At 44.9% G+C, this 24,791-nt stretch overlaps 1 protein-coding gene across 2 annotated transcripts in view; it reads left to right on the top strand.

The window, feature by feature from the left end:
* Positions 1-24,791, top strand: part of LOC124545201 (fatty acyl-CoA reductase 1-like) — a 269,460-nt gene that overhangs the window by 80,337 nt on the left and 164,332 nt on the right. Inside the window, exon 2 of one of the 2 annotated variants that reach the window (XM_047124067.1) lies at positions 22,563-22,662. The exons of the other annotated variant lie outside the window; for it this stretch is intronic. The gene's annotated coding sequence lies outside the window, so the exon portion shown is untranslated. The remainder of the gene's footprint in view (positions 1-22,562; positions 22,663-24,791) is intronic. 2 annotated transcript variants of the gene reach the window in all.

Here is a 24,791-nt window from a genome sequence, read left to right as displayed (position 1 = left end):
CAGTAGTGGATTTCTTTCCTGTGTATGCGCAATATATTACGTTTGTTTACGTTCAGGGTCAGCTGCCAGAATGTGCACCATGCATCGAACCCCCGTAGCTCATTTTGCAAATCTATGCTGTCTTCTGGCGTTGCTGTTTACGTATGGACAGCGGTGTAATCTACGAGTGATCATAAAGAGCTTCCGACGTTTCATACTACGTATTTTATGCACACTGCAAACAGTAACGGTCCTATCACAGTTCCTCCGAGTGCTCCAGAAATTACCTTTACATGTGTGGATTTTGTACCGTTAACATCGACCTGCTGAGTTATATCTCCAAAGAACTCTTGAACCAGTCGCAAATCTGGGCAGACATTCGCTGAACTCGTATTTTTTTTCATTAAACGGCGACTTGGGATTGTGTTAATGTCTTCTTGAAGTCAAGGAACATGGCATCGCCGGCCACTGTGGCTGAGCGGTTCTAGGCGCTTCAGTCCGGAACCGCGCTTCTGCTACGGTGGCAGGTTCGAATCCTGCCTCGGGCATGGATGTGTGTGATGTCCTTAGGTTAGTTAGGTTTAAGTAGTTTTAAGTCTAGGGGACTGATTACCTCAGATGTTGAGTCCCACAGTGTTTAGAGCCATTTTTCAAACGTGGCATCAACCTGAGCGCCTTTGTGTACAGCGTTAAGAATCCCACGAAGGAACAGAGCGAACTGAATTTCGCAAGCTTTCTATTTATGGAATCTATGTAGATTTTTATAGTCGAGATTTTAGTTCTCCAAAAACGTCGTAATTCTTGAGCACAAAACATATTTCATAATTCTACAACAGACTGACGTCAACGATATAGGCCTCCGTCGTAAAATCGTTCTTGAAAACAGAAATGACCTGCGCTTTCTTCCTGTCGCTTGGTACCCTTCCTTGCTCCAGTGAACTGCGATACACTAGTGCTGGAAGGGAAGCAAATCCTTTCGCATAATCTTTGTAGAAACTTATAGGTATCTCATCTGGTCCCGATGCCTTACCACTACTAAGCGATTGTAGATGCTTTTCTATTCCGCGTTCGGTCATCTCAGAACATGCCAGATCGTCGTTCGTACGGTGACTGAAAGGAGGTACAGTGTTATCACCTAGCGTGGTGAAACAATATTAGAAGACCGAATTCAGTATTTCGTCCTTCTCCCTGTTGTCTTCCGTTTTGGTACCACTGGTCGCTGAATGACTGGATAGACGATTTCGGACCGCGTACTGTTTTTACGTATGATCTAAACTTCTTAGTTCCTCTGTTCTTTTCCACTTCAGAATGGACAATACCATCACTCCAGAAGTTTATCACAGGTAGGAACGAAGCTTCAAAGTTCTGCGATGAACATGGAAATAAAAGAAGCAGAACGTCTTAAACGATACACAAGGACAAATACCCGTTAAGTAAAAGTTTTTGATCGCCCTCAGTTCGTCGTTGGGCTACTGGTAGTAGTAATATTGACATCTTCACTCCCACGTCTTTGGTAAGATACATCACTCACCCATTACTGCCAGGTGACAAAATGAAAGCTAAGCCTGTGCCTGGACTTCCCCTACAACTGGCAAACGAAAACACCAAATAAAAGAGTAGCAAAGAAGTGAAATAGTCTCTCAGAAAGCAAGAGACGGTAAATCGTGGAAGAGAAGCGCAGAATGAAGCGTGCCGACGCATTCGTTTCACAAGCGCCGCTATGCGATTATGAAAATGGCGCTAAGGCTTTTAGGTTTCAGGGCCGCCTGCTTGACGCAATTTGACGAGAGCCGTCATTTAGCGGGCGCCCAGTACTCGTCGGCTACTCTCTCAGCACGCCGTTTCTCAAGAGCCGGCAGCAGCCCGCTCGTACGCTAAGAGACGCGAGTGTGTAACGCAGAGAGGAAAGTGTATCATTAGTCACTGCCAGTGTTGATTGTACATCACCAAGGAGAAATCTCCGCTGCCGTTTCTACCGTTTGGTTAGTCAGCAGTCTCGTATGCCATCACCTACATCAAGTTCCCCAATCCCCACGATATACAAACTTTTCCGAACATATATTGTCAAAATTAAACTAGCAGAAAAAAATCCACGAAAGAGTGTGTTGAGTGGAACCTGGGTATAATAGACGGTACACATTAACGTGACCGCCGCCTATGTTCGACGTCATCGTACAATAACGGCTCACAGATGGTTCAAATGGTTCAAATGGCTCTGAGCACTATGGGACTCAACTGCTGATGTCATTAGTCCCCTAGAACGTAGAACTAGTTAAACCTAACTAACCTAAGGACATCACAAACATCCATGCCCGAGGCAGGATTCGAACCTGCGACCGTAGCGGTCTTGCGCGTCCAGACTGCAGCGCCTTTAACCGCACGGCCACTTCGGCCGGCGGCTCACAGATGGCACGTGGAAATACTAGCAATGGAGGGGAAATAAAGAATGTAGGGGGGATGTGGAACGGGACGACTTATCTCACCTCCAAATGGAAATGATCATTGGAAAAGGCTAAGTCTGTATACTGTTCGTGTGCCACCTGCGCATGGCAAAATGGCTGTATCCAAAACCGGTGCCGAGGAATTGCGGTGCGTCACGGGCCATAGATAGCAGGAATGAATGATGGCTGCGGAGACGTGTAAAGGCGTATAGACGTGGAACTGTTGGACTGCTGACCGCGCTGATGAACCAAGGGGCTATCAACAGTGTCTTTTCTCCGACCATTCACTGAACCTACAAGCGTAAAACGTACCGTCATTTGACCATCGCACGTGGGTCCCGTATGGATGACATAATAATAAGCGTCCCTGGAGAGAAAAAAAAAAGAAAAAGAAACTGAAAGAGCTGAAAACAAATAAGTCGCCAGATCCGGATGGAATCCCAGTTAGATTTTAAAAAGAGTACTCCACGTCATTCGCCCCTTACTTAGTTTGCATTTATCGCGAATTTTTCATGCAGCGAAAAGTTCCAAGGAACTGCAAAAAAAAGCGCAGGTGATTCCTGTACAAGTATATAAGAAGGGTAAAAGTACGAACCTGCAGAATTACAGACCAATATCCTTAACAAAGAATTGACGATATTTTCTGAATAGTAAATTTTGACTAGGAGCGATGCGTATGCCTATGATCTTTTAATGTTGTCCACCTGACGATGCGGCTTAAAGCCGCGAAACAGGTCGTGTTTTAATAAACAACAAATTGTTCAAATGGCTCTGAGCACCATGAGACTTAACATCTAAGGTCATCAGTCCCCTAGAACTTAGAACTACTTAAACCTAACTAACCTAAGAACATCACAAACAACCATGCCCGAGGCAGGATTGGAACCTGCGACCATAGCGGTCGCGCGGTTCCGGACTGTAGAGCCTAGAACCGCTCGGCAACACAGGCTGGCAATAAACAACAATTTTACCAGCTGTAAGCGCTGTTCCTAACATCATGCCTTAATATCGGTTTGCTGCAGAATTCTACAGTATATTCTGAGTTCGAATGTAATAGATTTTCTAGAGACCGAAAAACTCACGTCCACGGATCAGCACTGCTTTAGAAAACATCACTCGTGCGATACCCAACTTACTCTTTTCCAACTTACTCTTTTCTCACGTGATATACCGCGAATTATGGATGAACAGCAACAGCCCGAGTCCATATTTCTAGATTTCCGAAAAGTATTCGACATGCTACCCCCCTGCAGACTGTTAACGAAGGTACGTGCATACGGACTAGGCTATACATGACTGGTTCGAAGACTTCTTAAGTAATAGCGTCCAGTATGTCGTTCTCAACAAAGAGAGTTGATAAGAGACAGGGGTAACATCAGGCTTGCTCCAGGGAAGTGTGATGGGACCGTTGCTATTTTCTGTACAGTGTGATCCATTGATAGTGACTGGGCCAAATATCTCACGAAATAAGCATCAAACGAAAAAACTACGAAGAACGAAACTCGTCTAGCTTGAAGGGGGAAACCAGATAGCGCTATGGTTGGCCCGCTAGGTGGAGCTGCCATAGGTCAAACGGATGTCAACTGCGTTTTTTTAAATAGGAACCCTCATTTTTATGATATATGCGTGTAGTACGTAAAAAAATATGATTGTTTTAGTTGGACCACTTTTTTCGCTTTGTGATAGATGGCCGGCCGAAGTGGCCGTGCGGTTAAAGGCGCTGCAGTCTGGAACCGCAAGACCGCTACGGTCGCAGGTTCGAATCCTGCCTCGGGCATGGATGTTTGTGATGTCCTTAGGTTAGTTAGGTTTAACTAGTTCTAAGTTCTAGGGGACTAATGACCTCAGCAGTTGAGTCCCATAGTGCTCAGAGCCATTTTTTTGTGATAGATGGTGCTGTAATAAACACAAACATATGTACGTGGTATCACGTAACAATCCATCAGTGCGGACGGTATTTGCTTCGTGATACATTACCCGTGTTAAAATGGACCGCTTACCGATTGCGGAAAAGGCCGATATCGTGTTGATGTATGGCTATTGTGATCAAAATGCCCAACGGGCGTGTGCTGCGTATGCTGCTCGGTATCCTGGACGACATCATCCAAGTGTCCGGATCGTTCGCCTGATAGTTACGTTATTTAAGGAAACAGGAAGTGTTCAGTCACACGTGAAACGTCAACCACGATCTGCAACAAATGATGATGCCCAAGTAGGTGTTTTAGAAGTTGTCGCGGCTAATCCGTACATCAGTAGCAGACAAATTGCACGAGAATCGGGAATCTCAAAAACGTCGGTGTTGAGAATGCTACACCAACATCGATTGAACCTGTACCATATTTCGATGCACCAGGCATTGCATGGCGACGACTTTGAACGTCGTGTACAGTTCTGCCACTGGGCACAAGAGAAATTACGGGACGATGACAGATTTTTTGCTCGCGTTCTATTTAGTGACAAGCGTCATTCACCAACAGCGATAACGTAAACCGGCATAATACGCACTATTGGGCAACGGACAATCCACGATGGCTGCGACAAGTGGAACATCAGCGACCTTGGCGGGTTAATGTATGATGCGGCATTATGGAAGAAAGGATAATTGGCCCCCATTTTATCGATGGCAATGTAAATGGTGCAATGTATGCTGATTTCTTACGTAATGTTCTACCGATGTACTTCCAAAATGATGGATGTCCTGCACATAGCTTGCGTGCTTTTGAAGCGGTATTGAATAGCATATTTCATGATAGGTGGATTGGTCGTCGAAGCACCATACCATGGCCCGCACGTTCACCGGATCTGACGTCCCCGGATTTCTTTCTGTGGGGAAAGTTGAAGGATATTTGCTATCGTGATCTAACGACAACGCCTAACAAGATGCATCAGCGCATTGTCAATGCATGTGCGAACATTACGGAAGGCGAACTACTCGTTATTGAGAGGAATGTCGTTACACGTATTGGCAAATGCATTGAGGTTGACAGACATCGTTTTGAGCATTTATTGCATTAATGTGGTATTTACAGGTAATCACGATGTAACAGCATGCGTTGTCAGAAATGATAAGTTCACGACGGTACAAGTATCACATTGGAACATCCGAAATGAAATGTTCTACGTTCTGGATTTTAATTTTAAAAACCCACCTGTTACCAACTGTTCGTCTAAAACTGTGAGACATATGTCTGTGACTATTACAGCGCCATCTATCAGAAAGCGAAAAAAGTGGTCCAATTAAAACATTCATATTTCTTTACGTACTACACGAATATCTAATGAAAAATGGTGGTTCCTATTTAAAAAAAAACGCAGTTGATATCCGTTTGACCTATGGCAGCGTCATCTGGTTTCCCCCTTCAAGCTAGACGAGTTTCGTTCTTTGTAGTTTTTTCGTTTGACGCTTATTTCGTGAGATATTTGGCCCGGTCACGATCAATGGACCACGCTGTATAGATAAATGATCTGGCAGACAGTGTGGGCAGTAATCTGCTGTTGTTTATTGGTTATACTGTGATGTACAGGGAGGTGTCGAAGATAAGTGGCTGCAGATTGATAGAAGATGACCTAGAAAAAATTTTTAGTTGGTTTATTGGCTGGTAACTGGCTTTTAATATAGAAAAATGTAAAGTAATACGGATGAGTAAGAAAACCAACTGTTGGGATACAACATTATTAGTGATCTGCTTGACACAGTCCCGTCGTTTAAATATCTCGACGTAACGTTGCGAAGCGATATGAAACGGAACGAGCTTGTGAGGATTGTGGTAGGAAAGGCGAATGGTCGGTTTCGGTTGGGAGAATTTTAGGAAAGTGTGGTGCGTGTGTAAAGGGGACCTGTTCTTGAGTACTGCTCGGGTGTTTGGGATCTGCACCAGGTCGGATTGAAAGAAGACATCGAAACAATTCAGAGGTGGGCTGCCAGATTTATTAGAGTGCATGTGCGATGGATATGCTTCGGGAGTTCAAGTGCGAATCCCTGGTGAGAAGAAACATTCATTTCGAAGAACAGTGCTGAGAAAGTTTAGAGAACCGGCATTTGAAGAACGATCCTACTGCCGCTGACATACTTTTCGCGTAAGGACCACGAGGATTAAATACGAGAAATTAGGGCTCCTAGGGAGCCATACAGACAGTCCGTTTTTCCCTCGCTGTGTCTGCTGTTGTAACAGGAAAGGAAACGACAAGTTGTGGTACAGGGTACCCTACTCGACGCACCGTATGGTGGCTTGCGGAGTAGGTATATAGATCGCCTCCCCAGCAGGCGCCTGGTTCATACACCCATTCTGACTGCTGTTCATCGATGACGAAGGCTGGAGTTCGCACGCTAGTACCGCAATTGGAAGTCCACTGATTGGAGACAGGTGTCCATTTCAGATGAGTCACGTTTTATGCAGTAACAGCTTGAAACGTCTGGAAGCGAACAGCCTGCAACTGTCGTTGGAGGGTTACTGGCTGGAGGAGGAGTGTTATGATCTGTGGAATTGGCATTTCCCGTATGGTCTCGGTCTTCTGGAAGGCACAATCGATCAACACATGTATGCATCTATACTTGGAAGCGATGTCCAACGCCACATGCATTTTGTTCTTCTTCAGCTGATGGCATTCATCAGCGGGACACTGGAATGTGTCCCGCAGCTTACAGTAGCACCTACATCAGTTTACCGTACTTCCTTGGTCAGCAAACTCCCCGGATTTAAACTCAATAGAGAACTGTGTTACGCTACGGTCGCAGGTTCGAATCCTGCCTCGGGCATGGATGTGTGTGATGTCCTTAGGTTAGTTAGGTTTAAGTAGTTCTAAGTTCTAGGGGACTGGTGACCTCAGAAGTTAAGTCCCATAGCGCTCAGAGCCATTTGAACCAGAACTCTGGGACCACATCGGTGGGACTGTTCGAGCCATGGATCCTCAAGCCAGAAACCTAGTGCAGCTGGGCACAGCACTGGAGTCGACATGCTCCACATGCCACTCGATACCTTCCCGAATATCAGTGATTCTCTACCTGCACATCCGCGCTGCAAATGGCGGTTATTCAGGCTTTTGACAAGTGGTCAAAAAATGGCTCTGAGCACTATGGGGCTTAACTGCTGAGGTCATCAGTCCCCTAGAACTTAGAACTACTTAAACCTAACTAACCTAAGGACATCACACACATCCATGCCCGTGGCAGGATTCGAACCTGCGACCGTAGCGGTCGCACAGTTCCAGACTGTAGCGCCTAGAACTGCTCGGCCACCCTGGCCGGCTTGACAAGTGGTCACATTAACGTGACAGGACGGTTTATGCGCATATTGAAGGATGTATTATGAGTTATTCGTTTGTCACTGTCTTCGGTCCACAGATGGCATTTAAGAGGCCTGCCTGTGCGCCCTCTGTTTTGACTCTGCAAGCAGTAACTATGCTGAGTTTACACGTGATACAATCATGGTCCACTGACGAGTATGTACTCCTGTTGAACAACTTCAGCAATTTGAACAGGGTCGCATTGTGTACCTGCTGGGAGCCGGATGGACGTATCGGCCGATTGCTGCATATTCTGAGCACTGTTTATCGGTGGTGTGTCACTACTTTCAGCAGTGGTCTGTGGACCATCCCGCACATCTGGTTCTGAACGTATCAATAGTACGGACGCACTTTACGATCGACGCGTTGTGCAATCACCAGTGGACATCCGAATGTCATCCAGGGAAAAAATATCGGGCACGTATTGCACCTGCTGAGGCACCAATGAGCAGTGGAAACCGTTTGCTTGCAGCAGGAATAAGAACACTTCTGGATCTAGCCAGGCTATTACTGACACCACGACACCAACAATCGTGGTTATTCTAGTGTGGGCCATCACGTACGCAAGACTAGGTTCTGAACGTCCGTGTAGTACAGACGTGCATCTAGATTGACGCATTGTGTTGACTTCAGTGATCAGAGTAGGCTCAGACTACAAGCGAGTGATGGACGTACACGTATACATAGTAGATTTGGTGAGTGGACTTTCCTACAGTGCATTCGTCCACGACACAAAATCCCAGGTCCAGGCTTCATGGTGAGAGGGACCATCAGTTCCAACTCTCAGTCACATTTGGTGTTTCTGCATGGTAAATTGACCATTCGATGCTACCGCCTGGGCGGGTTTATATCGACAGTAGGTCGGTGATCACAATGTTCCGGCTGATCAGTGTTTACTGGTTCATATGGAGTATAAACCTGTACCCTCGTCTTATGTGAGGGGGAACTGAAACTAATGGACTTGCATGCAAAATGCGCGTCATTACTAGTCAACAGAATTAGGCGTGTAATAGAAAAGAGACCACACTCACCAACTTCTCTAACTTCTCTACTGTTTCCTAAATATTGCACGACATCACATCTAAAGCCGGTAAATAATGAGAATACACTACAATCATTAAATTTCATCCGAAAGTATTATCTCTCTATAGGGTACATACCAATGGACGTCCTAAAAGAAGGAAAAGTTCCTAAAATGTGCACAGCTCTCAAAGGAATCCCAGTTTCTCATAAATGGGAACTAAGATTACCTCAGCACAACTGGAAAATCGTCTGGAAAATTTGGCGATTAAAACAATACCAGACGGACGCACTTTACGATCGACGCGTTGTGCAGTCACCAGTGGACATCCGAATGTCATCCAGGGAAAAAATATCGGGCACGTATTGCACCTGCTGAGGCACCAATGAGCAGTGGAAACCGTTTGCTTGCAGCAGGAATAAGAACACTTCTGGATCTAGCCAGGCTATTACTGACACCACGACACCAACAATCATGGTTATTCTAGTGTGGGCCATCACGTACGCAAGACTAGGTTCTGAACGTCCGTGTAGTACAGACGTACATCTAGATTGACGCATTGTGTTGACTTCAGTGATCAGAGTAGGCTCAGACTACAAGCGAGTGATGGACGTACACGTATACATAGTAGATTTGGTGAGTGGACTTTCCTACAGTGCATTCGTCCACGACACAAAATCCCAGGTCCAGGCTTCATGGTGAGAGGGACCATCAGTTCCAACTCTCAGTCACATTTGGTGTTTCTGCATGGTAAATTGACCATTCGATGCTACCGCCTGGGCGGGTTTATATCGACAGTAGGTCGGTGATCACAATGTTCTGGCTGATAAGTGTATACTGGTTCATATGGAGTATAAACCTGTACCCTCATCTTATGTGAGGGGGAACTGAAACTAATGGACTTGCATGCAAAATGCGGTCATTACTAGTCAACAGAATTAGGCGTGTAATAGAAAAGAGACCACACTCACCAACTTCTCTAACTTCTCTACTGTTTCCTAAATATTGCACGACATCACATCTAAAGCCGGTAAATAATGAGAATACACTACAATCATTAAATTTCATCCGAAAGTATTATCTCTCTATAGAGTACATACCAATGGACGTCCTAAAAGAAGGAAAAGTTCCTAAAATGTGCACAGCTCTCAAAGGAATCCCAGTTTCTCATAAATGGGAACTAAGATTACCTCAGCACAACTGGAAAATCGTCTGGAAAATTTGACGATTAAAACAATACCAGAAAGCGAGGACTGATTTTGGTACAAAGTGGTAAACCGGACAATAGTGCCCAACTCCAAACTTTATGTGGTGTCAACGTTAGACACCACGCTAGAGGCTGCGATAATCGATAGCGGTCCAGCACTTGTAATCTCTCTGGACTCGCTGGCGCTTGTTGTAGCGGAGTGAGAAATTGTTGTTGTATCAAGGACCCCAGTGCCTGCAGTAAGGAATTTGTCTGCTGCGTCTGTACACGAACAAGATCTGCTAGCGTAGTCTACTCGTCGTTTGGCGAAGCCATTTTCACAATAAATGAGGAAGCAAAGGAAAATGTACATGCAGTAAGTCATTCACACCAGGCAAGGGAAAGGAGGCGCTGCGATGGGGGAACATACACGAACCTTGAAGTACACTGCAGCCCCCAAAAAGACAAAATTCATGTAAATCACAAAGAATGTTCCACTGTTTCTGTAACAGTTCCCACTGAACTGAAGCGTTTTCTCAATCCCATCCCCGTTGCCAATGATGTGAAGGTCGATGGGATGCTTTTCGATCGGTACCCCTGAGATTTGCAGTGAGATGATAGAGGCTAGCACGAGTGGAGTGGTTGTAGGAATCTGGAAGATTCTATAATAATTAGTACTGAAATACTTTAGTAAATAACTTTTACTTAACTTTGTCCTGCTACTGCACTCCAGGAACGTAACTAATAACAACTATCTTTCTTGAATACAAATGACTGACTGGATTATACAACAAGCAAGATAACACAATTCTGGTATTACGTGCGTAATACATGCGCGAAGTAGAGGCTGCGAACCTAGCGAGCTGAAGGCTATTCTAATCTGACTTCGCTCACGACCTGTAGCTGACTCGGCCGGTGCGATCTGCCAGTCTCTGTCCGTGCCATACGGCGGCGCTGCAAGCGCCAGCTGGTCCAGGGAGATTGCAAGTGCTGGACCGCTATCGATTATCGCAACCTCTAGCGTGGTGTCTAACGTTGACACCACACTTTACTCCATCCAATTAAAACCGTCGGTCGAAATTACAATTTGGAGGACATAACTGAACATAGTTTCGCGTGCCCAATATTTGTGGCGATATGGGACACAGCAAAGGACATGATTCGACTGATCAATAGAATGGATATACGCAATATGCAGGCCCCTAGCGACATGGTATCCGAATGGAAACAGTTTCCCAAAGGAAAGCGACATGCAACAACATGGATCATGGACTTAAATTAACGAACAACCTACAGTCTTATTTGTGGGATGAACACGTGAAGGTAACTCGTCATCCAAAATATTACATACCAGAATTTTTTCAAGATTCTGATAAGTAAAGCTTATGATAATATTTTGATACAAAACCCTGCGTTAAATATCCTGTGATGTGGATTTAAGTGAAGTGTCGCCTAACAAGTTACTCAATGGTCAATTTCTTACAGATTTCCATATTGAAGACTGAAATGTGAATGTGTTGTAGAGTATATAGTTATTAATAAAATAAGTATATTTCTGTGATTCTCTGTTATGTGATGTTGTTATGTGAAAATGTTAAATGCTAAAGAAATATTTTAAAAAAAGAAAAAAAAGCATTTCTGATGTTTCTGATGTATTCCGTGTTGTTGATGGCGATCTTCTACCTAACTTTACCTCCTAATTTGTTGGGGGGGCGGAGAACTGATACAGTATGTAGCTTCTCCGACATTGCTAAAACTGTACGAGTTTATATTTATATGTTACAGTTTAAAGATAGAAAAACTGTTCCAACAGTCCGTGTTAGTAGCAATTTGAGTAATTATTTTACTGTTATCAGTGTTAACTTTGCTGCTCATAGTTTTCCTATGAGCATACATAAACTGGTGTTCACATTGAAGCTATATGATTCATTGCGTTCTCCCAACATTCCACAAGTGGTGAAACTGGGAAGGAGGATAATCTGAAAGTGAGAATTTCGATTGAAAAGTGAAAGTAATAGCATGGATACGCGGACAGGGTCAAAATTTCTCGGCCTGGTACGCAGATGTAATTGATAACAAAGGAAATTTTATTTTTATTGTGATGGTACATGTTGCAAAATATCGTATATCAACTGTCAACTTGATCGATGACATAGTTTAGTTGATGAAGACCTTTCATTCAAATAGGTGGATGTGTATCACTAACGAAAATATGCTCAAAATACGTGAAACTTCATAAAGCGTCTTCCCCTCACTTTCAATAGTTAAGAAATGTGTGGCTGGCCTCGAACGTGTAGTACTTCTCTTCAAGATGATGCGTGTCAGGGACGCCCCAAAACTACAAATGCACACTCATAGATAATAATAACAGTGTGGTATTGGATGATTAAAGTTGTTTGTAGCAGCCGACGTCATAGACATGTGAGAAGAAACGGCCGAACATTATTCCTTGAACAACAATGAAGTCACCTGTTTCCTATAGTCTTGGATATGTACTGTTTTCAGACACAACTGAACTTGGAATACGAGACGTGGAATCTCAAAAACGATCAAGAAAACTGCGAAATGACTGGGTGTTGTGTGCTGTCCTTAGGTTAGTTAGGTTTAAGTAGTTCTAAGTTCTAGGAGACTGATGACCATAGATGTTAAGTCCCATCGTGCTCAGAGCCATTTGAACCAAAACTGCGAAAGTCGAACTTACTTTCATATACATCAAAAATTGGTTTATATGAAATTGGAATTTAGCCCGGAAAAAAAACAGTAAAATATCAGGGAAATCTTTTGGTGACACAAAGTCTTCATCCCTATACCAACTTTAACTTTATGCCTAACTGTTTCCGTGCTCGTTTGTTTCTATCTGGAATCTTAGTGATCCTGCTCACACGCATTCTTTAGCGCCAGTACCCTATCCCTGTGTGGAGGGCTGGCATACAGTGCGATAAAAGCAATTCGCAGCTGTAAAGTACTTTCGCTAGTGCGTCCGCTACTTTCCCCAGAGGAACGCGTGTGCCGACCTCGCTACGAGGGCGAAAGCGCGGGATTCCGGCAGCACGCGCCACGTCTCAGAGATAAGAATTTGCATTCCGCCTCTCCACGCAAATACTGCTGAGGAAGTTGTTTAAATGTCGCAAGATTCCGAAACCTAGACTTCCTTCCACTTTGAATCTCACTGAAACTACAGCCCGCAAAAAAAAAAAAAAAGCATCCAGAAGGGGAATAGGAAACGGAATGAAACTTCACGTGCTGATGTTATTTCAGTGATTACAAACTCGAGTAAAATTAACAAACATCTTGGCAGTATGAGACAGTTCAACACCATAACGCTGCATCTCCTCTAGCCAGGATGGATGCAATGATTGGATTGGAAAGCAGACCATAAACCCTCTGTACTTTCTCCCCAGGCAATGTAGTCCAAAACTGCTGAATGTGATCCTTGATATCCTTGGCACTGGGACGGAATTGATGTCCAATCTGGTCAGACGCATGTTCTATCGAGAACAGACAGGGAAATCTTGTTGGTCAAAGGAGTCCTCAACATCACGCTGAGAGTTCATAGATACACAGGTCATGTGTAAATAAGCATTTCTGTTGCTAAATGGCACCACGATACTATCGAGCCAATCATAAGGACGCAGGACGTCCGTGACGTACAGTTTTGCCGTCAACCGTTTCCTCAATCACTATCAGCCGTAATCCTAAGTCATACTCGATGGCTTCCCACACCTCGAAGCCAGGGGTAACACCGCTGTGGCTCTCCAAAACTTTGGAGGAATAGGAACTGTTCCGAAGACAACACGCCGAAAGAGATCATTCGGAATAGTGCAGAATCATGATTCATCGCTGAACACAATGCGACTCATGCATCAGCAATCCATACTTGCTAGTCGCGGCACTTCTCCGGACGCAACCATTTGTTTTTTGGTGTTTTAGCGCAGATGTGAAGAGGGGTTACGATGTGCTTGGTGTACAGTACGGTGATACTTCCTTGTGGTGGTCAGATGTGGACCAACCGGAAGCTTGATGACGAATATGGCTGCCCTCACATTGCGATGCAGTCCAACACTGGGCCACTGTCACAGCCGAATGCCCGTAAATCTGGACACCGTACAATTCGACGAGCCGACCGAATGGAGACCTACAGTGAGGCCCCTTTAAAACTCTGGCAGTTTCTGATAACGCTGTGTCACACGTGTACATGGCGTCTCTGTGTCCTTGACAGTGATCACTCAGCTCTTCATTCCCCTTTTATACCCCACCAGTACTGGTAACAAACTAAGGACGAAGAACACTGATGTACTCTAATGACCGTTCTACTTGTCACAGAACGTTGCAGCTCTAATCATTAACATACCTGCCAATAGTGTGGATGAGGAGAAGATAAGTGTTTAACGTCCCGTCGACAACGAAGTCATTAGAGACGGAGCACAAGCTCGGATTAGCTCAGGATGGGGAAGGAAATCGGCCACGCCCTTTCAAAGGAACTGTCCCAGCATTTGCCTGAAGCGATTTGGGAAATCACGAGAAACCTAAATCAGGATGACTGGACGCGGGTTTCAACCGTCGTCATCCAGAATACGAGTCCAGTGTGCTAATCACAGCGCACCTCGCTCAGTGTGCGCATAGTTTCATTTACATCTGACCATGCTTTCTTAGTGTTTTACTTTTTTTGTAATGCAGAGTACATATTTCCTCTCATTGCTGTCTCTTAAGTAGATTGTACGAGGGTGAGCTAGAAAGTAATACCTCCGAATTTTCAATATGAAAACCCTGGAAGCCGTTCCTTAAATAATATAAATTTCATTAACTTTCTACGTCTTCATGTCTGCCTGTTTATTTCTCAACATAGCCGCCGTGGCAAAGAACAAATTTCTCCCATCCAGGGATCAATTTGTTGATAACGTCACTCTAGAATATTGGACTTCGTAGACGGAACCATAACCTCCTGCTTGCATCTCTTGCCACTATTTAAATGGACTGCTCAAAGGTTTTCTTCGAGATCTGGAAACATATGGAAATCGGATGAGGCCGTGGCGGGACTACACTATGTGATCAAAAGTATCCGGACACCCCCAAAAACACACGTTTTTCATATTAGGCGTATTGTGCTGCCACCCAGGTACTCCATATCAGCGACCTCAGTAGTCATCGTAAGGGAGCAGAATGGGTCGCTCCACGAAACTCATGGGCTTCGAACGTGGTCAGGTGATTGGGTGTCACTTGTGGCATACGTCTGTACGCGAGATGTCCGCACTCCTAAACATCCATAGGTCTACTGTTTCCGATGTGATAGTGAAGTGCAAACGTGAAGGGACACGTACAGCACAAAAGCGCACAGGCCGACCTCGCCTGTCGACTGACAGAGACCGCCGACAGTTGAAGAGGGTCTAATCTGTAATAGACAGACATCTATCCAGAATATCACACAGGAATTCCAAACTGCATCAGGATCCACTGCAAGTACTACGACAATTACGTGGGAGGTGAGAAAACTTGGATTTCATGGTCGAGGGGCTGCTCATAAGCCAGACATGACGCCTGTAAATGCCAAACGACGGCTCGCTTGGTGTAAGGTGCGTAAATGTTGGACGATTGAACAGTGGAAAAACGTTTGTGGAGTGACGAATCACGATACACAATGTGGCGATCCGATGGCAGGGTGTGGCTATGGCGAATGCATGGTGAACGTCATCTGCCAGTGTGTGTAGTGCCAACAGTAAAATTTCGAGGTGGTGGTGTTATGGTGTGGTCGTGTTTTTTATGGAAGGGGCTTGCACCCCTTGTTGTTTTGCTTGGATCTATCAGAGCACAGGCCTACATTGATGTTTTAAGTACCTTCTTGTTTCCTTCTGGAGCTATTCGGGGATGGTTTTTGCATCTTTCAACACGATCGAGCACCTGTTCATAATGCACGGCTGTGGGGGAGTGGTTGCACGACAATATTCCTGTAATGGATTGGCCGGCACTGTATCCTGACCTGAATCCTATAGAACACCTTTGGGGTGTTTTGGAGCGCCAACTTCGTGTCAGGCCTCACCGACCGACATCGATACCTCTCCTCAGTGGAGCATTCCGTGAAGAATGGGCTGCCATGCCCCAAGAAACCTTCCAGCACCTGAATGAACGCATGCTTGCGAGAGTGGAAGCTGTCATCAAGGCTAAGGGTAGGGCAACACCATATTGAATTCCAGCGTTACTGATGGAGGGCGCCACGAAATTCTAAGTCATTTTCAGTCAGATGTCCGGATGCTTTTGATCACATTGTGTATGTGGAGGATGATCGATGACAGTGAACCCAAGGCGAGGTATTGCTACAGATGTCGCAGTACTCGTGTGTGGTCCGGCATACTCATGCTTAAGATGAGACGGCTCCACGTGTGGATGAACTAATTCGTGCTTTCCGTTTATTGAGGGCCTCTCATATACCGACATAGTTAAGTTACACATCACCACGCTACATGCTACAATTCGGAGCCCTCTAGCGGCGGAGGAGATCAGGAGATCCAGTACTCTATTTCTAGCTTAATATATACGTGATTGCACTGGTATTCTTAAAAAAAAACCGTACTTACTTACTTCCTTGAATCCTATTAATAAGAACTTAATATGCGGTATAGTTATATTAATGTGACCACCGCCTATGTTCTACATCAGCCTGCAGCGATGACTCATAGACAATAGGTGGCAGCACTAGCAGTGGAGGATATATGAAACGTGTAGGGGAGACGCGGCTAGCGGTGCAGTCGTTGTCGTCATGCGGAAATGGAGCGATTTACCTGACGTCATAAAGGACATGATCGTTCGCTCTCGGGCCAAGGGTGGAAGTATTTCCGAAACGGCGAAGTCTGTAAGCTGTTCGTGTGCCGCCGTGGTTGAAATATTCCTTGCATGGCAAAACGGCGCTATCTAAAACTGGCGCCTAGGCAACAGCGGTGCACCACGGGTCGTAGATGACTGTGATGAACGACGGCTGATGACATGAGTACGGGCGAAGAGACGTCCAACTGTTGAGCATCTGACTGCCCAGATGAACCCTAGATGGGGTTTTCCGGTCAAAAACGACATACGACGATTTCATTTTCAAATCCAACGGATAGGCGAGAAATCCCCGTATCCTCTAGTATAGAATGCTAATTAAATTGATTAGTTTTAGTACAAGTACTTAGATACGTATTAAGTGTCCATTATACCGGTATGTTCTTCATCATGTTGCAAACATATTTCCATACGCCTCGATGTTTTTCTTGACATATTTTTGAGCACGTCCGATGATATAGTGCGAAATCCATCCTCAAGAACATTGTGCACTTCTTTGTTTGTGTCATAACGCCGAGCACATAAACGCCCATTAAAAACTCCCCATAATAAGTCGTTAAGTGTGATGAGGTCAGAACCTCTCGTTGGCCATGTCAAGAGAGCTACTGTTGCTGATGGACCAAGACCTATCCTCGGTCCTGGAAAGTGTTCATTTAGGAACTAGCGCATTGCAAGAGCATGGTGAGGAGCCGCTCCTTCTTGCTGCAGCCATGTGCATTCTGTGACGCCCCGGCTCTCAAGCTGAGGTATTAAACACGTATGTGATGATGATGAGGTTACATACTCCTTGACAGAGCGTAAGGGACGATGCGGGAGATCCGGACCGCCGTACAAGGCAAGGTCCTAGCGGAGGTGATTTGCCATTGACTTTCTCCGACAGTAATGGGGATGAATGATGATGATGAGGACGACACAACAATACCCAGTCATCTCGGGGCAGGTGAAAAATCCCTGACAACGCCGGGAATCGAACCCGGGAACCCGTGCTCGGAAAACGAGAACGCTACCGCGAAACTATGAGCAGCGGAAAAACACGTTTGTAAGATGTTTAAATAATTTGCGCAATTCACATCCCTTCAAAAAGTACGGTCGAAGCAAACGTTCTGATGTCATCGCTGTCCATATCATCACGTAAGGAGGGTTCCTTTCTAATTTGATCGGACAACGAGAATTCTCTTTGGACCAATCGCAAATAGATTTAGCACGCAAGCTGCGATAAATGGCATATTCCTCTGAAAACATAACCTTGGCACGGTTCACTGCATTTGGAGATTGAGTTAACAAAGCACGGCATGCTAAAACGCGCGCATTCCGGTCTGTATCCGATAACTCATTTACGAACGTCGGTCGAAAAGGTCTTACCTTAATATATTTTTTCATGTGATCTCGCATTATTGTCCTTGGCATATCGTTTTCTAAAGCACGTTTACGTGGCGATTTCATAGGAGATTGTTCAATCGAAGCAGAGACTCCGGCACATGTTTTCTGTTGTGTCTTCTTCCTTCCCTTCCGCGGGCTGTCTTTAGCACAAGCAAAGGCAGATCTTTACCAATCCAGATTGCTTTGGCTGTGGAGCCTTATTAAATCTTTCGTAGAATGCTCCCATAATCAGTCTCATTGTGCGTTCTGTGTTTTGTCATTCGTGCACCCACACACTTATCACTAAGCGTTCCTCGGTAATGTAGCTACGACCGCTCGCATCGTCCAGCTAGACTACGGCTATGACTGCGAAAACATGTAAACATGAATTTCAACAATTGTTTCCAACAACTGATTAGAAGTGACATAGCTATCAACGCTGCATAATAACATTATATACACTACTGGCCATTAAAATTGCTACACCACGAAGATGACGTGCTACAGACGCGAAACTTAACCGACAGGAAGAAGATGCTGTGATTTGCAAATGATTAGCTTTTCAGAGCATTCACACAAGGTTGGCGCCGGTGGCGACACCTACAACGTACTGACATGAGGAAAGTTTCCAACCGATTTCTCATACACAAACAGCAGTTGTCCGGCGTTGCCTGGTGAAAGGCTGTTGTGATGCCTCGTGTAAGGAGGAAAAATGCGTACCATCGCGTTTCCGACTTTGATGAAGGTCGGATTGTAGCCTATCGCGATTGCGGTTTATCGCATCGCGACATTGCTGCTCGCGTTGGTCAAGATCCAATGACTGTTAGCAGAATATGGAATCGGTGGGTTCAGGAGGGTAATACGGAATGCCGCGCTGGATCCCAACGGCCTCGTATCACTAGCAGTCGAGATGACAGGCATCTTATCCGCATGCCTGTAACGGATCGTGCAGCCACGTCTCGATCGCTGAGTCAACAGATGGGGACGTTTCCAAGACAACAACCATCTGCACGAACAGTTCGACGAGTTTTGCAGCAGCATGGACCACCAGCTCAGAGTCCATGGCTGCGGTTACCCTTGACTCTGCATCACAGACGGGAGCGCCTGCGATGGTGTACTCAACGAGGAACCTGGGTGCACGAATGACATTTTTTCAGATGAGTCCAGGTGCTGTTTACAGCATCATAATGGTCGCATCCGTGTTTGGCGACATCTCGGTGAACGCACACTGGAAGCGAGTATTCGCCATAGCCATACCGGCGTATCATCCGGCGTGATGGTATGGAGTACCATTGGTTACACGTCTCGGTCACCTCTTGTTCGTATTGACAGCACTTTGAAAAGTGGACGTTATATTTCAGATGTCTTACGACCAGTGGCTCTACCCTTCATTCTATCCCTGCGAAACCCTACATTTCAGTAGGATAAAGCACAACCGCATGTTGCAGGTCCTGTACAGGCCTTTATGGATACAGAAAATGTTCGACTGCTGCCCTGGGCAGCACATTCTCCAGATCTCTCACCAACTGAAAACGTTTGGTCAATGGTGGCCGAGCACCCGGCTCGTCACAATACGCCAGTCACTACTCTTGATGAACTGTGGTATCGTGTTGAAGCTGCATGGGCAGCTGTACCTGTACACGCCATCCAAGCTCTGTTTAACTCAATGCCCAGGCGTATCAAGGCCGTTATTACGGCCAGAGGTGGTTGTTCTAGGAACTGATTTCTCAGGATCAATGCACCCAAATTGCGTGAAAATGTAAATACATGTCAGTTCTAGTATAATATATTTGTCCAATGAATACCCGTTTACCATCTGCCTTTCTTCTTTGTGTAGCAATTTTAATGGCCAGTAGTGTACTAAACTGGTGTTACGGAGGTAGGGGAATTCTTGCTCAGCCTGTACTTTTCACAAATTCTTACTCATCGCTTCCGCTTACTTTAGGTGCAGTGGACCACGAGATAGTGAAGATATGTAAAAACAAGCGAACACTCTAGTATTTAGATTAATACAATGAGAGATAATGCTGAACTAAGCTTCTTGTTTAATTCATCTACATCCGCATCTACGCTATAGTCACATGGTTGAGCTCTCGGGTGTTATTGAGCTTGGATAATTTAAGTGCTTTTCAACACAACTTACATTGGTAATTAAGACGCGTGTCCTCCCAGCGATATGAAAGATTAGTCAGTACTTGATTTTCTTTGGTTGATAAACGTTTCAAAAGAAAACCCCACATCTGGCTTTCGTTTTGCTATTGTCGTAATCAATAAGCGTTCTGCAACGTTAACAAATGATAATAACAATGTCGTGTGACTAGGGCCTCCCGTAGGGTACACCGTTCGCCGGATGCAAGTCTTTCGATTTGACGCCACTTCGGCGACTTGCGTGTCGATGGGGATGAAATGATGATGATTATGACAACACAACACCCAGTCCCTGAGCGGAGAAAATCTCCGAGCCAGCCGGGAATCGAACCCGGACCCTGAGGATTGACATTCTGTCGCGCTGACCACTCAGCTACTGGGGGCGGACTTAACAAATGACACATCATCATATTTTTGGAGAAGTTCTGCGAATGTAGCTTTCTACTTAAGTAACTGAAGATTTTGGTCATACTAGTGAATTGTAAGGGTAGTTTTTGGTATACCAAAGGGGAAGTCTAGCGCAACTAACTATTTAAGGTCAGCTACGACGAATCTACTTTCATCTCTTGGGGTATCCGTGTTAACCTGTACTTCAAGTTATTCTTTGTCTTTTTATGTCGATCATTTCGCACCAGGCACGTGATTGTCAACAATATTACGCTCATACATGAGTCATACAAAACTGTAGTTGTTATAAACCTAAAACAATATCTTAAATAGTCCTAAGTAACGAAGGACAGAAAGATCAAGTAGCTAAATATGGATTGCCTTACTTCGTGCAGACATCTACTTCTGCATCTACATGACTCTTCTGCATCTCACACGTAAGCGTTTAGCAGAGTCTTCATAGACCACGTTCAGACTTTTTTTTTTATTATTTCAGCCACGGGCATTAAACACCCGTTCTTTCTTTTTTTTTTTAACATTCCACCCTCGATTAGGACGTGGAATACCTATCTTTCTACGCGTGGTCAGATTTCCCTCAGGATGGTCATTTCTCCTTATGTAGGCGGGAGTCAACAAAGCATTTTGGCATTTGGAATGGAAAACTGGAGGTTCTCATTTCGTGAAAAGATCTTACCACAACGAAAAAGTCTTTGTTACAGTTTTTTCCACTCCTATTGGCTCATTACATCCGAGAAACTCTTTTCCCTATTTAGTGGCAATAGAAAACTAACTGCTCTCCTTTGAACTGGTAAGGATCCCATAACGTGCAGCTATGCTCCAGACAAATACGGACAAGTGTACTGTAGGCCGTCTCATAGGTTTCTTGGTTTCTTGCGTCTTCTAATTTTTTTTATTTTTTATTTATTTATTTATTTTTTTTTTTTTTTTTGCAAATAGCTCTTTGATTCGTCTACTCGCCTCCTCCTCCTCACGCACGCCTCCAACACTTCTCAATTGTTGTTACATTTCAGTGGTTCGTAATTGTAATCCCTAGACATTTAATCGAAGCAACAACGTTTAAATTTGTATGCTTTATCATGTAACCAAAATTTAAAGGAATTTATTTGGCGGTATTTTGAAAGGCCTCAGACTTTTTATTGTGCAGGATCAATTAGCACTTTTCTCACTACGCAGACATCTTGGCTATATTGTTTCATAATGCCTTTTTATTTTCTAATGATCCTACTAGAATGTACTGACAGCAACATTACCAAACATTTTAAGACGAATTATCTCCTAAATCGCTTAAACAGACTAAGAACGGAAGAGGGAAATGAGCGCCTCATGGAGAACCTCACTTTTCGCTAGGTCAGTTACTACCACCTGTGACCTTTCTGACTGGAAACATCAAATCCAATCGCTCTGCTGAGACAATATTTCATACGCACGCGTTTTTATTAGATAAGGCTTGGGACAAAACAGAAACATAAAGAGAGAAGCAACGGATAATACCATGACATGTAGCGGAATAAAGACTGTCTGCACTTTCAGTGCCACGTTTGGACAAACGATACGACAGTGGTAGGCACCGACACGTTTCTTGTGGACGCCTGTCTACCGCTGTTAGTTTTTGTCCCCCTCGAGAATATGTCACAGAATGCTCACGTTTACTTATTGCATGGCGAAAAGAAAAACGAATCTGCCCAGTACTGTGATCCTGCGTTTCTGCCTGTTATCACTGAGCTCTGTGGCTGACCTTCGGCTACACTGAGGACGGTAATGGTAACTTCAACAAGCTCACACGGAAGCGCCCACCTTGTTTACTACCCGTTCGCTCACTTCCTGTTACTAATCGCTTTCGGATGGGCTCGCTCCACATTCTCCCGATACGGGCGTCAAAACCGGAGGGGCGCCGTATTCCGGGACTAATTTCTCCCGCTTGCAGGTGTGGACCGTGCATTGCGCCGCGTGGACATCTCTTCACTCCGCGACCGCCCTGGATGCTGAGCGCTTCGAACTCTGGCAGACCAACACTGTTTAGAAACGTGAGTACACATAGTTACTGTGATTCCACTACCTCTTCATCAAACCCTGCTAAAATACAGACCATCACGCAGGTATTTGCACCCTTGACGATATTTGTTATATGGATGTTAGACTGTAGTGTAGGAAATGTTACTGTGTCTCTTCAAGTTTCATCTCCTAATGCTGGAGACATCATTAGCGGCTGTAGGGTCAGGTAACAGTTTTAAACTTAAACAAGTTTATACCATTTGTACATATGTACACAATGATGTGGTCGCGAAATCGTGTCCATAGCCTAATGTCCATATAGCAAAAAGTATAGACATTTGCACAACTTTAGTTTCACAGATTAAACAAACTGCGAAGGCAGATTGAAATTATGAGAGATTACGACGAAGTAGAGAGCGGCCCGACTGTTAGCAAACATGATACTCGTACATCTAAAGCTACACTCTGCAAACCAATGTGAAGTGCACGGCAGAGGGTACGTTTGTATCTATTAAACCGGGGACCCATAAATGACGGAGAGGCTTCGCCCCGCCGTAGCCCAATGGTTCACAACCCCACAACACGCCACAGCAGTACACCCACCCAACCACCACCCACACTGAACCCAAGGTTATTGTGCGGTTCGCCCCCCAGTGGACCCCCCCCCCCCCCACCCGCCCCTCCTGGCAACGTGTCATACCAGACGAGTGTAACCCAAATGTTTGCGTCGTAGAATAATTATGCTGTACGCGTACGTGAAAACGGTGTTTGCTCAGCAATTGCAGAATAAGGGGAACCAGCCCGCATTCGCCGAGGTAGATGGAAAACCGCCTTAAAAACCGTCCACAGGCTGGCCGGAACACCGGATCTCGACACTAATGCGCCGTGCCTATTCGTGCCGGGGACCGGCACGCCTTCCCGCTCAGGAAGCAGTGCGTTAGACCGAGCGGCTAACCGGGCGGGCACGGCAGAGGGTACTTCTCAGTGTAGAAGTTCTTCCAATTCCATTCGAGCATAGAGAGCTGGAAGAATAATTGCTTAAATGCCTCTGTGTTCGCTGTAATTAGATATAATCTTGGCTTCATTGTGCCTACAGCAGCAATACGTAGACAATTTTACTGTATTTCAGGCAGTGACATCCAATAATTAAAGAAACAAATTGAAGGAGTAAAAAAACTGTATTTTTACAAAAGGTCACTTTAGCTACTTCACAACATAATCCCCACCAATATTAACACACCTCTCCCAACGATACACTATTTTTTTTATGCCTTATGCAAAGAAGTCATTGTCTCATTGTTTGAGCCACTTTGCTACAAATTCTTTGACCTCCTCCTTGTCGCTGAACTTTTACCAACATAATGCACTCTTGAGTGGACCAAAGATGCGAAAATCTGAGGAAGCCACATCTGGTCTGTAGGGATGAGGCCACATTTGTAAATGGTTTGTTGGGTCAGCTGGGCAGTGTGGGGGCGAGCATAGTTGTGTAGCAATATCACGCCTTTTAATTGACATCCGGGGACGTTTTCCTCTCATTGCTGGCTTTACTTTGTTCATCAGCATGTCTGTTTACTGTACGCTGATCTTCCAAATAATCACAAATGACGACACCTTTGGCATCCCGAAAGACGCTAAACGTTGCTTTTCCCGCTTGCGTTCTAATTTGTTTTGGACAGGTGAGCTACTGTGTATCCATTCCATGATTTCTCCCGTGGACTCTGGTTCAAAATGGAGATCCAAGTTTCATCTCGCGTAAAAATCTTGTTTAGGAAAGGGTCACCCTTCCTTCCAAAGTTTTCTTTCAAATCTGGACACACTCTGAGTCTCGTTCCCTTGTGTTGCTGTGTTAACACTTCCGCGACCCACTTTTGTATTTGTTTGGCTCTTCTTGAGCTTGTTACTGATGACGTTATGAACTGTGGCAACATATACCGCCACTGTTATTGACATATATTCCACTGTAAAACGTCGATCTTCACGAATAATGTCGTCAATTCGCGTTTCAAGCGAAGGACTAGACACTTACGCATCAACTGGGCGGCTGGAACATTGTTCGTCAGTCACTGAGGTTCAGCCGTTTTTGAACAGTTCTACCCAGTTCCGAAAATTACTCGGCAGAGTATAGATACTTGGCGTCTATCCTTAGGTGTTTGACAGTTAA

The sequence above is a fragment of the Schistocerca americana genome, chromosome 8 (assembly GCF_021461395.2).
Source record: "Schistocerca americana isolate TAMUIC-IGC-003095 chromosome 8, iqSchAmer2.1, whole genome shotgun sequence".
NCBI lineage: Eukaryota > Metazoa > Arthropoda > Insecta > Orthoptera > Acrididae > Schistocerca > Schistocerca americana.
Note: the sequence above shows the minus strand (reverse complement) of the source record. Positions and strands in the feature narration are given on the sequence as shown.